Source organism: Apium graveolens, chromosome 7, assembly GCF_009905375.1.
Source record: "Apium graveolens cultivar Ventura chromosome 7, ASM990537v1, whole genome shotgun sequence".
Taxonomy (NCBI): domain Eukaryota; kingdom Viridiplantae; phylum Streptophyta; class Magnoliopsida; order Apiales; family Apiaceae; genus Apium; species Apium graveolens.
In genome coordinates this window covers 138,050,793-138,065,799 of record NC_133653.1, presented here as the reverse complement: position 1 = coordinate 138,065,799, position 15,007 = coordinate 138,050,793, and positions in this window count along the sequence as shown.

Below are 15,007 nucleotides of genomic sequence, written 5' to 3'. Positions count from 1 at the left end.
ATAAAATCAGATTTTCTTTGACATTATGCTTATCATGAGCTTCCAGTACCACTTGAACAGATATAACCTTGTCAAGGTATTTTTGTGTAACTTCTTCAAGAGGTTTGTCAGTCAATAAGAATGGATCTCTTGTAAGCACTTCAACTCCTGTCTTGATTTTGGCTTCATCAGAACCTAGTCCAGCTCTGTCTCTTACTTCTCTGGCTTTCAATCCAACAGTCATGAAATCAGATAACAATTGGCTTTTCTTTGGATCTGATGGTTTAATATTTTTTCATAGGAGTTTCTTCTTATCAGCACCTTTCATCTTGTCTAAATCAACTTGAGGACTATCAGAGGTTGATTTCTTGATGACTTGATCAGAATTTGTTGTTTCTTCTGTAGCTTGCTGTTCTTCATTCTGAACAACTTGAGCTTTGTCAGAAATTGTCTTGGATTCTTCAGTTATCTTCCTTCTTTTCAGAATTTGAACAGTTTCATCTTCAACAGCAGTAACATCATAAACTTGAACCATTTTGCACACATGTTTCATCAGGATTTGAGGAATCTTCATCTCTTGTGGCTTTGTTGGTTCATCAACTTTTCCTTTCCCTTTATCTTTGGGATCAATCTCAACTTGTGATCTTGTCTTGGGCCTTGAAGCCTCAGAATTTGACTTTTCCTTGATCACAATGCCTTTTACCTTAGGCCTTGGAGGTTTCTTAGCATCAGAAGCTTTAGACTTTAGATTTGTCTTTTCAGCTGCAAATCTAGCTTCTTCCTCCTTGAGATTCTCTAAATCCATTGTAATATCCCATATTTTCAAATATTATTATTATTATTATTATTTGGAATTGTTTATGTGAATTTTGGTGAATTATCTGATAATTGGAATTGGTTTTGGGTGTTTATATATGATATTATTTGAGTATTTTAATTTTTATGTGCTCAGAATAAAATATAGATAATTGTGATATTTTTCTGGTAATTTTTGGACTGTTAGATATTTTATAATGATTTATGGATTTATTAATTATTTTCTGAGTAATTATAAAACTATTTTATAAAGCCAGGAATCGTCCAACTTTAACTGTTTTTGCGTTTTTACAACCCGAAACTCTTCCGAAAACTCCTTCCTAACCGAATCTGGTAATTCCGGACATTTTCCGTGTTTTGACTGTTACGATCCGGATTACGGTTTGACCCTTACGTGTCCCGACGCAAAATTTTCGATACGATAAGCATTTTAATAGATCAACAAAACCCGTATTCTCGAGAGACGGGATATTTTTACATTATTTTCGTATATGGTGTTTTATAAAAAGCTATGTTTTGATAATTATGCAATTCTGGTATTGAATTGTATCGTTTTTATAGTTACTTAGCGGCTAAGTAATCTATTTTTGGATCATTTTGTAGTTACTTAGCGGCTAAGCAACTAATTTAACGATCCAAAACGATCCAGAACAAACCAATATTCCGTAAATATAAATAGTCTATTTCTTATTTCATTTATTTCGTTTATTCATTTTCAACCAGTTAAAAACCGTAAATACAAAGGAAACCCTAGAAAACCGATACGTTCCTGAGAATCAAACACACGAACGAAGGCGTTATCGAACTCCGATTCGGGCGTGCAACATATCAAAACTAAGCTCTCGAAATCTTCTTTCTGAATCAATCATCAGTTTTTACCAAGAAATCAAGGTATTTTTCCGATTTAATTATTTTAATTCGAATTAATTATAGATTAAATTATGAATTTTTGTTCTTGATGTTGTTGATATGATTTGATGATTCCATCGTGTAGATAATAATTTTCTGGTCAATTTGGTATATTATACGTCAAAAACTGAGTTCAATAACATATAAAAAAGGGGGTTTGATTCTCGAAAATAAAATTAGGGTTCTTGATATGAATGTTCTAAATTGAAAATTGGGTTTTTCTGGGTTAAGGGTTATTGCTTGAAATTGATTGCATAGAATTATAGATCGTCAAAAGACGAATCGAATGGTATCACTGGTTTTAACAGACGATCACGGGAAGGCCTTGATCGGAAAATTCGACCCAACCGGCGGCGAGTTTTCCAATCATTTTTCCGGCCGATTCGTTGTTTTTCTGGTGATTTTGTTTGCATAATTATGTTCCTGGAGCAAAGTAGAGTGAATACTGATATTTTGGGATGTTTCTGGGACGGTTTTGTGTCACCGGAAAAGCTCGGGATCGCCGTTAATGGCGATCGCCGGCGACCGGTGACGGGGACGAGGACAAAGTGCAAGTAGGTCCCCTGAGTTTTGCAATATTTTCATTCCAGTCCCTGTACTTTCAGAAGTTTATAAAAATAGGATTTCTGTTTTGTTTATTTTCAAAAATTATATTTTCTTTTTATAAAATTTTCAGAAATTGATTTTAATTATTTTAAAACTTCAAAAATTTATTATTTTTTTTTCAGAAAATTATTTTTAATTACAAAATAAATCTTAATTATTTAATTAATTAATTTTAGTTGATAATTAATTATTTAATTGGTCAATTAATTTAAATATTAATTGGTTAATCAATTTAATTAGTTATTAATTAATTTTAATTGATTTAATAATTAGATTTAATTATTTATTTTTGATTTAAAAATTCCAAAAAATAGTTCGAGCTTTAAAATATTATTTTAAATTATTTTTCAGGCTCGATATTTCTTATAAAATTATTTTCGAGTGTTCGAGCCCTATTATTTAATTATTAAATGATTCAGAGACCGTTTTAATTCCGAAAAATATTCAAAAATTCATAATAAATCAACCATTCGTCCGTTTAATACGAAACAAAAGCCTCTAGACTCAGAAAAATATTCTGCTTTCAAGAAAAATACTTTCGAGACCCAAATCCTTTTTGTTTCGAAAGGACGCTTTTTTTACGAATCATTCTGAGTCTCTTATTTATCCAAAATACTTGTTTTTGACCCGATTTCCGTTTTAAACATACTGAGTCGAACCGTTTGACGAACCGAGGCATGTGTTATATGAATTATGTGATAAGTGAGTTACGTGTTTATATGTTATGTGAATTATGTGCGTACGTGGGTCAAGAGTCCTGTGTTTGACTGTCTTATTTATGTGTGGGCTATCGGATGGGTAGACAATAGGCTTTTGACGCGCAATTCGTCGAGTGATTATCGTCTAGGTGATTAAAGTTATATAATTTAATTATAGATGCGGATCATTCGAGTTGATCAGGATAAGACGTTGGATAAAGAATAATATGGAATGGTATTGAGTAACTGGCTTCTAGCAATCGCAGGAGCAGCACATCAGTAAAGTGTTGAAAGGAAGGACGGTGATGCTTTGAGACAGAATGTCCGAATAAATGCGTCTTCGCGAGTGTGACTAACAGCTAAATCTTAAAGGCAAGTATCCCTATCATCACTTATTGTTCAAGTGATATTTATCTTGAATCCTATTATACAAGTATTGCTTTTCTTATTCTCAGTTCAAAATAGATAAATATTTTACATATCGCTGAATTAAATAATTCTGTTTATGCAAATACTCATCTGTTATTCTATGTTCAGAATAGGCAAGTGATTTTACTTATTCAATTTTCGGATTTATAAATATTTTGGATTTTGAGAAAAGTGACTTGGTTGCGAATATTCCTAACCAAGAATTGGGGGAATAAAATTATTTTGGGTGTCGATTTTTATGACCCCATTTCCATAAAAGGTTTTAATATTGGATCATAATTGCGTAAGTGACCGGGACGGACGGTCCAGCGGAGGGCAATTTCTAAGTGCCATATGGAATATTATGACACAATTTTTGCCACATGAAGGTATATTGCCTTTTGTTTGAGTACTCGTGTTTTTGGGGTCACGTTTCTACGAATCATGACCTTGTCCTATCACACGGGCTAATCAACATGTGATATTACATCCGTCGGAGAATGATCCTAATCTAAATTATCATATCATTTTTGATATTCATAGAATAAATGATTTATCAACTGATTCTGTTTTGGATTAAAAGTGAATTGCGGTTTTGATTCAGATTCTGATTTATGCAGATACTTATGTTGTTGTTAAATATCAAAGGTGGTATTAGTATAGATGATTGATGTTGACTTCAATATGGGTGTTGTGAGCATCAAAGTTCGTATTGATATCTAATTTGATATGACAGCAAAATAAGTATTAATTTGAAGAGTTCGGTTTTGAGTAAAGTTTATGATTCAATCCATAATCATTGCTTCTTGTTGTTGTAATTTACGATATTTCCGTAAACCCTGTTTTACGAGTTTTATTCTCGTCAAGATTCATAGTATTGCTGAAGTATTTTTCTCAAAAATATCAAAATGGTTTTGAATACAATTAAGGAATCAATTCTGGGGTTCCTCAACTAAAATTTTATGATTCAGCAATTATGATTTTTAAATGTTCTGCGCTGAGGTAGATGTCGATTTTATATCAAAACGACCCTATATATGTTATAATTAACTTGCTGAGCATTTCTTCCGCTCATACTTGCCTGTTTTCAAATTTAACCTCCAGTGAGGATTAGCTTGCGCTGTTTAGCTGCGTAATTCAAGGAAGCAAAGAAGAAGCTGTTGGAAGGTGGTTGGTCCAGGGTTTGCGAACTAGTGTAAGTTTTATTGTATAAAGTTGTTTATATTATATTATATTATAGTTGTATATTTTATTTGGGCATAGTATACTTCATTTCATAGTTATACTAGTGGGTTTAGTTTTGAATTGGAATTTATTGAAAAGAGTTTTAAAAGAAAGTCAAAAATTTATTTATGGAATTTTGAATTTTTGTTTCTAGAACTGTAACCTTAAAAGATCTTGGATTAGTTTGTGGTCATTTATGATAAATATCTTCCGCTGGCATTTGTTTATTGATTTAACAGGTTAATTTGGATTGAGGTTTCATAGTGACGACCAAATCCCTTCACCCCGAATTTGGGGGCGTTATATCCATTCCAGGATTATGTTTGAGAAATAGTCTTCTAGCAATCTCTTCATCAAGTATCTGAATTTTAGGATCTTTATAATAGACAGTAGTCTTCTTTCCTTTGAGCTTCAGAGTTTGCAAAAAATTCTGAGAGTTTTACTTCCTCCTTGAATCAGAACATCAAAACTTGATATCAGATTCTGATTATCAGAACTTGCTATTAGAGCTTGAGCATTTACAGCATCAGAATTTGTCTTCTTTTGAGTAGAAGATTTGCTTGAATCAGAAATTAGTTTCCTTGAAGAAACTTTGCTGCTGTGCCCTTGATCTTGACCCTTTCCCTTGCTAGGGTTTCCCTGGTCATCCTCATTGTCATCCTTTTTCTTCAGTACTTGAGTTTTAGAGCATTTGGACTTAACTACCTTCTACCCCCTTTTTGACATCATCTGGTAGTAGGGGAGAGAGAAGAAGTTCTACTGAAGATTGAATTTCATTAAGTTGAGCTTTTTGAGAAGCTTGATTCTGCAGGACCTCGGTAATTTGGGCTTGTTGTTGTTTTTGAACCTTCTCAATAGCTTCAAATTTCTCAGAAATAGGTCTGATAAACCTCTTTTTATCGAGCTTGATCTCCATATCCAACTTTTCAGCTTTTTCCAGAAGTTTGTCAACCTTTTCATGAGTTGTAGAGTGTTGACCTTGAAGAGACTTGATACTTAGAGTTGTGACTTTGAGTTGTGTTTTGAAATTAGAATTTGTCATCAGCTCATCAGCTTTGGAAATGTGCTCTATCAGAACTTTTAAGCTTGGAATGAAATCATATTCATTCCACTTCTTGGTCCACTCTACTCCTCTGTGAGTTTCTTTCCAAGGAATAGGAGCAGCTTGTTCAATAAATTTTTCAATCAATGCCTCATTTCCAAGAATGGGAGCTGGAGTATTAAAAGGAGCTGACTCTCCAGAATTTGCAGAAAACTCATCATCTTCTGACAGTAATAAAGTATGTGTTACTGAAGGTGATTCTGCAGTAACTTCATCTAAATTCTGATCATCAGAATTTATCTCCAGAATTGGAGTTGTTGGTATCTTAGCCTGTAAGATAGGAGAAGTAGCAATAGTTGGCTGGGCTGCAGTAGGAGCTTCCAGATAGAGCACAGTTGGAATGATCAGCTTATGAAGGTCAATTTCAGGACTTAATCCTGAATCTTCAACTATAACATTGTCATGAATAGGAGAGACATGAGGTGTGATCACTGTTTCCTGAACAGTATCTTCAGCCTGAGTTGGAGGTGGTAAAGATTCAATTACTATTGGCTTTGAGATCAGAGATTCCTGATCCCCTTCCTCAGCTTCATTAATATCCTCAGATGGAGATTATGCCAAATGCCTTCCTGCTCTCTGTTTCTTTGATCTCCTGGATGATGTAGGAGTTGCTTGATTAACATCAAAACTTGAAGTTCTTTTCTCTTCAAAATATCAGAATTTTCAGCTTCAATTTCTTTTTGAGAAGTGGCCATTTCAGCTACCACTATCACAGGTTCTGATGCTTGAACCTGGACTTGCTCATCTTCATCATCAGATTCATCACTAAGAATCATCCTTCTGCTCCTTGGTGGAGATTTAGGAACAGATTTTGCTCTTTTAGGCCTGAGGATGAAGTTCTGATGGTAGGTACTGATTGTTGGGGTTGAGATGATTGAGCTGACTGGAAATATATTTTGATGGTAGGTTGAGTTGGTTGAGGTTGAGAAGTGGTAGGTAGTTGATTGGTTGTATGTGTTGATGGAGGTTGGGATGGTTGTACATCAGGAAATATAGCACTGTATGTGAGAGGGTCAGAGTTTACTAAGGCCTGTTTGACTTACTGTGGAATTTGGAGGGGTCTTAGTAAAGCCTTCTTATTATCAGTAGATAATAAGTCGGTGAAAGCCCTTTTAGCAAGTTTAAAGGATTCAATCAACTCACTAGCTAGTTGGGCCTTATCAGAACTACAGAAACTGTAAATAAGTTGGCAAAATATACAGTATTTCTGTCCTCTTGCATCCTATCCCCAATAAATCCTAGCACAGCACTAGCATAATCAAAATGAGATTGAGTAATTAGAGCATACCCAATTTGCTGACTAAGGATTGGAATTGCATCAAAGTTGGAGCACTTGTTTGTAAAGGCCTTGGTGATGCAGTCGAAAAAGAAACTCCACTCCCTCTTTATATGGGGTCTCTTCAATTGTCCCAGCTTTGCTAAAGGCTTTTCATAGCCTAGATTTGCCATCATTTGTTGAAGAGCTGGCTCCTTAACTGTTGTATTGAAAATATAATCTTCTAGCAGATGTAGAGCTTTGTGAACAGTAGACACAGTCACCACATGTTCATCCTCCCCTGTTGGAAAGATAATACTTGGGGACCCATTTGCACCACCATCATCATATACACCACTCCTCCAAAACTCCAGTACTTGAGTTCCTGAAAGTGCTTCTGGTTGGGTCAAAGCAAACCCAATCTCACTGTTAGCAAGAAAGTCCTGAACGAAGTGAAGATCTGATGGAGCTTCGTTCTTGCTAAGAATAACCATGTAGTTGTTAGGAACAAACTTGGCTCAATTGAAAATGATATCTTTTGGTGCCATTTCTGTAGAGAAATAAATGAGAAAATGTGTGTTTACAAAGTGTTTGATAAAATGCCTGTGAAAAATAAAGCTTCAGAGAATATTAGAAAGAGAGAGAGAGAGAGAGAGAGAATAATAGAGATAAGAAAATAATTAGAAAGTAGGTAAAAGATTGTAAAATCTTTTAACTCCCATATATATACTCTCTCCACTCAACAACTCTTTTTGGAAGTAAAACAGACACTTTACACCTGTCAGTTAGTAAATAATTAAAGCAGTAGTTAGTGGGCACGAGAAATAAGCAGTAATTATTGTGCACATGCAGTTGTCAAGGCAAACACGTTTCCCACTAACCAAATGATTATGACTGTTTTTATTTCACTTAAATATATTCTGATAAAATATGACCGTTACTGTAAATATTAAAACTAACCCAAGTAATTAAATAATGCCACGTAAGCATCAGAGTTTCCATCAGGATTTGCATCAGAACTTGAATATTATCAGAATTTAATGGTCATCAGAAAATGGCTTTTGTACTCAAACAGTGAATATTTGTTTCTGTGATTCTTCATACAAATACTGACTTGTATCTTCAGAGTTTAATCATCAGAATTTCCATCAGAACTTGTCCTCAGAATTTATGCAAATAATACTAAACTGTTTGTCAACAACAACTTAATCACCACAGTAATTTTCATCATTCATATAGAGTGAGAGTGTGTGCATTTGCAAATGATCATAAAATGATTAAAGTCTGATAAACTTCAGTATATCTTAGAAATAAGGCATAACTAAGAAAAGTGCTTAAAATCTGTCTTCAATTTTGAACTCTACTATAGAATAAATGTATGCAAGAGTCCACCTCAACTATTTGTGCTCATTTTATGCATCTTTTGACATTCTTTTTATAGTGGCTTCTCAGTGTAAGTGAGTCACAACTGCTATTAGAATTTATGCTATTATCAGAGTATTTCTCTAGTAATCAGAGAATGTGAAAAGTCACCAAGAAAAATTTATTTGCTTTTCTTATGCATATTACTTAATACCAGCAATGCACTTGGGTTTTTCCTTCCACATATTTAATCTAAATCTCAAAGGAGTACCTGATTTTTATTTTCTTTTCTTTTCTTTTCTTCAGATAAATGAGGCTTATCAAGCATGCAGTTCATCCTTAAGATTTACTAACATCAGAATTTGACAGATAGGAAGCAGAAATTTATTTTGTGACTTAGTAATAAGATACACAAAGTAAATTTGAGTAAGCTCAAAATCAGAATTTGCTTGTGTAATTGATTTCCACATAAATAACTAATTCAAATATGGGATTTCTAGTATGTTAAAAACAACTAGGTCAGCATCTAGCACAGTAATCCTCATTGGAATGAATAGTCACTGAACATTCAAAACACTATCACAGTATATAGAATCACATCAGATAACAATCAGTATTTAATATATTACAGTTTAAGCACATATTACATGGAGATAAGACAATATGTAAACACTGATCATAAAGTATGATGCATGAGAACAAAAACTAAGCAGATTTTGAAAAAGAACCTGAAACCATTCCAAGTTCATTTACCAGTCTTGTAAAAGTAGCTTCACATAGTGGTTTTGTGAAGATATCTACTAGTTGTTGATCTGTTGAAACAAATTGCAATTCCATTGTACCTTCCATTACATGTTCCTTTATGAAATGGTACCTTATGCTGATGTGCTTTGTCATTGAGTGTTGAACCGGATTACCTGTCATAACAATAGCACTTTGATTATCACAGTAAATAGGTATTTTAGAAAATTCTAACCCATAGTCCAGTAACTGATTCTTCATCCAAAGAATCTGTGCACAACAGCTTCCTGCAACAATATATTCTGCTTCTGCAGTTGATGTGGAAATTGATTTTTATTTCTTGCTAAACCAATAAACCAATCTACCTCCAAGAAATTGGCAGCTTCCACTAGTGCTTTTCCTGTCTATTTTGCATCCTGCAAAATCTGCATCTGAGTAATCTATTAGCTTAAAATATGATTCTCTAGGATACCACAATCCTAGATCAGCTGTACCCTTGAGGTACTTGAATTTTTTTTTCACAACTATTAGATGAGGTTCTCTTGGATCAGCCTAAAATCTTGCACAAAGACAGGTAGCATACATGATATCAGGTCTACTTGCAGTTAAATAGAGTAATGAGCCAACCATACCTCTGTAGTTAGTAATATATATTGATGCTCCAGTATCTTTATCTAACTTGGTTGCAGTAGCCATGGGAGTGGATGCAGTTGAACTGTCTTGCATTCCAAATTTCTTTAGTAAATTTTTAGTGTACTTGGATTGATTTATGAAAGTACCTTCTTCATTTTTCTTGACTTGAAGCCCCAGAAAATAGCTAAGTTCTCCCATCATACTCATTTGATATCTTGACTGCATTAGTTTTGCAAACCTTTCACAGAGTTTGTCATTTGTAGAACCAAAGATGATATCATCAACATATATCTGTAACAAAAGTAAGTCCTTTCCATGGTTGAGGTAGAATAGTATTTTATCAATTGTGCCTCTGTTAAATTTACTTTCCAGAAGGAATTGAGCTAAAGTCTTATACCATGCTCTTGGAGCTTGCTTAAGGCCATAAAGAGCTTTATCAAGTCTTTAGACATGATTAGGAAATTTTGGATCTACAAATCCTGGAGGTTGTTCAACATATACCTCTTCTTCCAATTCTCCATTGAGAAATCACTTTTCACATCCATTTGAAAGACTTTAAACTTCTTGTGAGCAGCATAAGCCAAAAAGATTCTTATAGCTTCCAATCTAGCAACTGGTGTAAATGTTTCATCATAATCAATACCCTCTTGTTAAGAGTAACCTTTAGCAACCATCCTTGTTTTGTTTCTTGTAATTATACCATCACTGTCAGTTTTATTTCTGAACACCCATTTTGTGCCAACAATTGATCTGTTCTTCGGTCTTAGCACTAGGGAAATACTTTATTTCTTTCAAATTCATTTAATTTTTCCTGCATTTCTTGCACGCAATCAGCATCTTGAAGAGCTTTTTCCACTTTCTTTGGTTCAGTCTGAGATAGAAAGGAATGATAGAGACATTCATTTGATGTTGCAGTTCTAGTTCTGACACCTGCTTCAGGATCTCCAATTATTAAGTCAGGTGTATGTGCTTTAGTCCACTTCCTTGCAGATGGAAGTTGTTCTCTAGAACTGGATCCTCCCCCATGATCCATGCTATCTCCATCAGCATTTTTTGATGCTCTCCCTGTATCTATGCTCTCTGAGATTTCAGAATTTGAGTTGGATCCTTCAGGATTTGAAGAATCAGAGTTTCTTGAATTATCATAATTTGGCTCATCAGAACTTGATGAATTAGAACTTGAAGAGCTAGTGACAGGTTCTGATGCCTCTTGAGAGTCTTGAGTTGTGGTAGGATCTTCATCTTGCTCCCCCTGAACAGGTGCATTTTCCCTTGGAGTAGTTACCACAGTCTCAATGACATCAGAATTGAACCCGTCAGAACTTACAGGATCAGGATTTAAGCCATCAGAATTTACAAAATCAGAATTTAATTCTTCATTTTCAAATCTCAGCTGATCATGATCATTGAAATCTTCAAGTCCAGTAATCTTCTTATCATCAAAAGATACATTGATAGATTCCATGAAAACCCTTGTTCCTAAATTATAGACTCTAAAGGCTTTTGTGGAAAGTGGATATCCAACAAAAATTCCTTCATCAACTTTTAGATCAAATTTTGACAGTTGTTCAGGATGAGTCTTAAAAACAAAACACTTACATCTAAATACATGAAAGTATTTCAGATTTGGCTTCTTTTTCTTCACCATCTCATATGGTGTTTTTCCATACTTGTTTATGAGTGTAGCATTCTGTGTAAAATAAGCAGTCTGCACAGCTTTAGCCTAAAAGTAGGTTGGTAGCTTTGCTTCATCAAGCATAGTTCGTGCATCTTAAATGAGAGTCATATTCTTTCTTTCTACAATTCCATTTTACTGTGGAGTTCCAGGTGTAGAAAATTCCTGCTTTATTCCATGTTCTTTGCAGAACTCTTCCATGATTGAATTCTTGAACTCAGTGCCATTATCACTTTTTATTATTTTAACAGAATCTTTGACTAACTTCTCCAGCTGTCGGACATGATCAGTTAGAGTAGATGCAGATTCATTCTTCTTGTGCAAGAAATACACCCAAGTGTATCTGGTGAACTCATCCACTATAACCATAACATATTTCTTCTTTGCAATAGATATGACATTGACTGGACCAAATAGATCAACATACAGTAAGTGATAAGGCTCAAGAATTGAGGATTCAGTTTTGCTCTTGAATGAAGATTTTCTTTGTTTTGCCTTTTGACATGTGTCACAAAGGCCATCAGGAGTAAATACTGATTTTGGCAGTCCTCTCACAAGATCTTTCATTACTAGCTCATTTATGTTGTTGAAATTTAAATGAGAGAGTCTCTTGTGCCAATTCCAGCTTTTTTCAATTAATGCTCTACTCAACAGACAGATTGCAGAACCATCAGAGTTTGTTGAAAGTCTGGCTTCATATATGTTACCATGCCTGTAACCTTTCAGAACTACTTTGCCTGTAGAATTACTTACAACTTCACAATGTTCTTCAAAGAAATCCACATGATAACCTCTGTCATAGATTTGACTCACATTTAGCAGATTGTGTTTAAGTCCTGAGACAAAAGCTACTGTTTCAATGATGACATTCCCAAGATTGATATTACCATATCCCAGAGTCTTTCCCGTGTTTCCATCTCCATAAGAAACTCATGGGCTAGCTTTCTCCATAAAGTCTGATAGCAGGGCTTTATTTCCAGTCATATGTCCTGAACATGCACTGTCCAGAACTAGGATGTTTTTCTTGTTGCCCTACAATCACAAAGACCACTATTGGTTAGTTTTAAGGACCTAGACTTGCTTGGATCCTTTGGCCTTTTTAAGTTTGTTAGCATTTGCAGCGGATTTAATTTCAGAGTTTATGCTAACATGCTATTTATCAGACTTTATATCAGACTTTGCATCAGAATTTACACTAGAAGGATTTACACTAACTTTTTTTAAATAAGGTTTTATTTGATAATAATCATAGTACAAACTATGATAATACTTACAAGTATAAATGGAATTCCATAAACTACCACAATGAAAACAAGGATTTTGTGGTTTAAACCTAACAGACTGACTCTTAACTCCTGATCTAGGAGGTAAATAGTTTATATCTTTATTTTTCCTGTAAAAAGAAGCAAGATGGTTAGAGTTTCCACAGTTATAACATTTCTTTCTAGGAGCATTAGGAACAGGCATATAATTATTGCTTTTATTTACACCTTCCTTTCTATTCCCATTTTTCCTAGCTTCCTTTACCTTGTTCACATTTCTAATCTCTTTCAGCTTATGCTTAAGCTGCTTCTTTGTCATTAATCCTATGTTTACTTCAGCTGGTTTATCCTATTTTAATTTGTCAGAAGTTGACTTTTCTTTTACTTCTGTCTTAGAATCTTTCATCTTTTCAGAATCAGACATAACAGTCTTTGCTACAAATTTAACAGGATTTACCTTTGTCTTAGCAGTCTGTTTAACAATTGGCTCAATTTGCACAGTTCCTTTCTCACTTTTATCATCTCCATAACCCAAGCCCTCTTTCCAATTTCCACTACTTAGTAAATTCTGAGTTGTTCAGCCAGAGTTAGTCCAAGTTCTGATGATTTCTCTTTCCTTTTCTTAATCAGTTTTTAGAGATTCATTCAATATTAGTACTTCATGTCTAACATACAAAGCCTCATCTCTTTCTTTCTTAGTTTAATGAAGAAAAACTAACTCCTTTTCTAAATAGTCATTTCTGTTTTTAAGAGCAAGACTTTCAGATGTTAATCTTTCACATGTTAAAGTCTGATCTCTAAAACTAATGAACATGGTTTTAAGGTATAACCTCAACTCAGTAATATCATCAGTATGAAAAGCAAAGGTTGTTTGAGGTACCTTTAATTCAGCAGTGTGAGTACTGCTATCAGCATTTGCCATCAAGGCATAGTTTACCTCATCTTCAGAATCTGAAGTGTCTATCCAGCTTTTCTTCTTTGTGACAAGTTTTATCACTTTTTCCTTTCTTGCAGTCAGGAGATATGTGGCCTCTTTCACCATAATTGTAGTATTTGACATTTGAGTTGTCTCCTCTATCAGACTTTCCTTCTTTGCCTTCAGACTTTCTGAACCCTTTCTTATCAGAACTTCCACCTTTCCTGGAAAACTTCTTGCCATTTCTGAATTTCTTGTAGGCTATCTTTGTGATACCCTTCACCATAAGAGCACACAGTTGCATCATCTCTGCATCAACATCAACTTCAGATAAACTTTCAATTTCTGAATCATCATCATCAGAATATGATGACTCTGAATCAGACTTTATGATAAGAGCCTTTCCTTTCTCCTTCTTTGAGACAACAACTTTAGGAGACTCCTCCTCAGCTTTAAGAGCAACTGTTCTTGACTTTCTTCCATGCCTCTTGCTCCTTTGATCCATCTCAAGTTCATAGGTCTAGAGCATACCATAAATTTCATCAAGAGTAGTTTCAGTAAGGTCATAGTTGTCTCTAATGGTAGTAGACTTCAAATCCCAATTTTCAGGAAAAGCTAAAAGGAATTTTATATTTGAATCTTCAAGATCATATTCCTTGTCCACCAGTGACAGATCATTCAAGAGTTTGACAAACCTGTCATATAAATCAGTTAATGTCTCATCAGCTTTTGAGTCAAAGTGCTCATACTCTTGAGTGAGTATAGTCCTCCTGTTCTTTTTGATTGCATCAGTTCCCTGGCATCTTGTCTCCAAAGCATCCCATATCTCCTTTGCAGTCTTGCATTCAATTACCCTATTTGACATAACATTATCAATTGCACTATGCAGTAAATGCCTTACCCTTGCATCCTTGGCAATAGATGAGATATCTTCAGGTGTGTATTTACTTCTCTCCTTTGGTATGGTATTTGCTGGTTGATCAGCAACTGCAACAGAGAGCTTGGTAGGCTTATATGGTCCTTCATTTATTCTGTCAAGGTATTCTGGATCTGTAGCTTCCAGAAATATAGCCATCCTTACATTCCATATGGGATAATCAGAAGGTCTCAGTATGGGAACCCTAATAGTCTCATATCGACTATGGGTTTGATTGCTTTGAGTTTCTTGAGTTTTGGTGGGCTTAGTTGGGGTTTGTGTTTCTTCAGTCATGATTGTTATTTGGATCTTTACTGTATGTGTGTTAACAGAAAAGCTCTGATACTAGTTGTTAGGTAACACAACACTATAGAAGGAGGTTGAATATAGTGTTTATACAATCAAATTGATTTCAACACAAGTATGTAACAAAGATCAAGTATATTCAAATAAACTCTGTTACAATAGAACTGTTGTTCTCTCTCAGTGATGAACAATATCACTA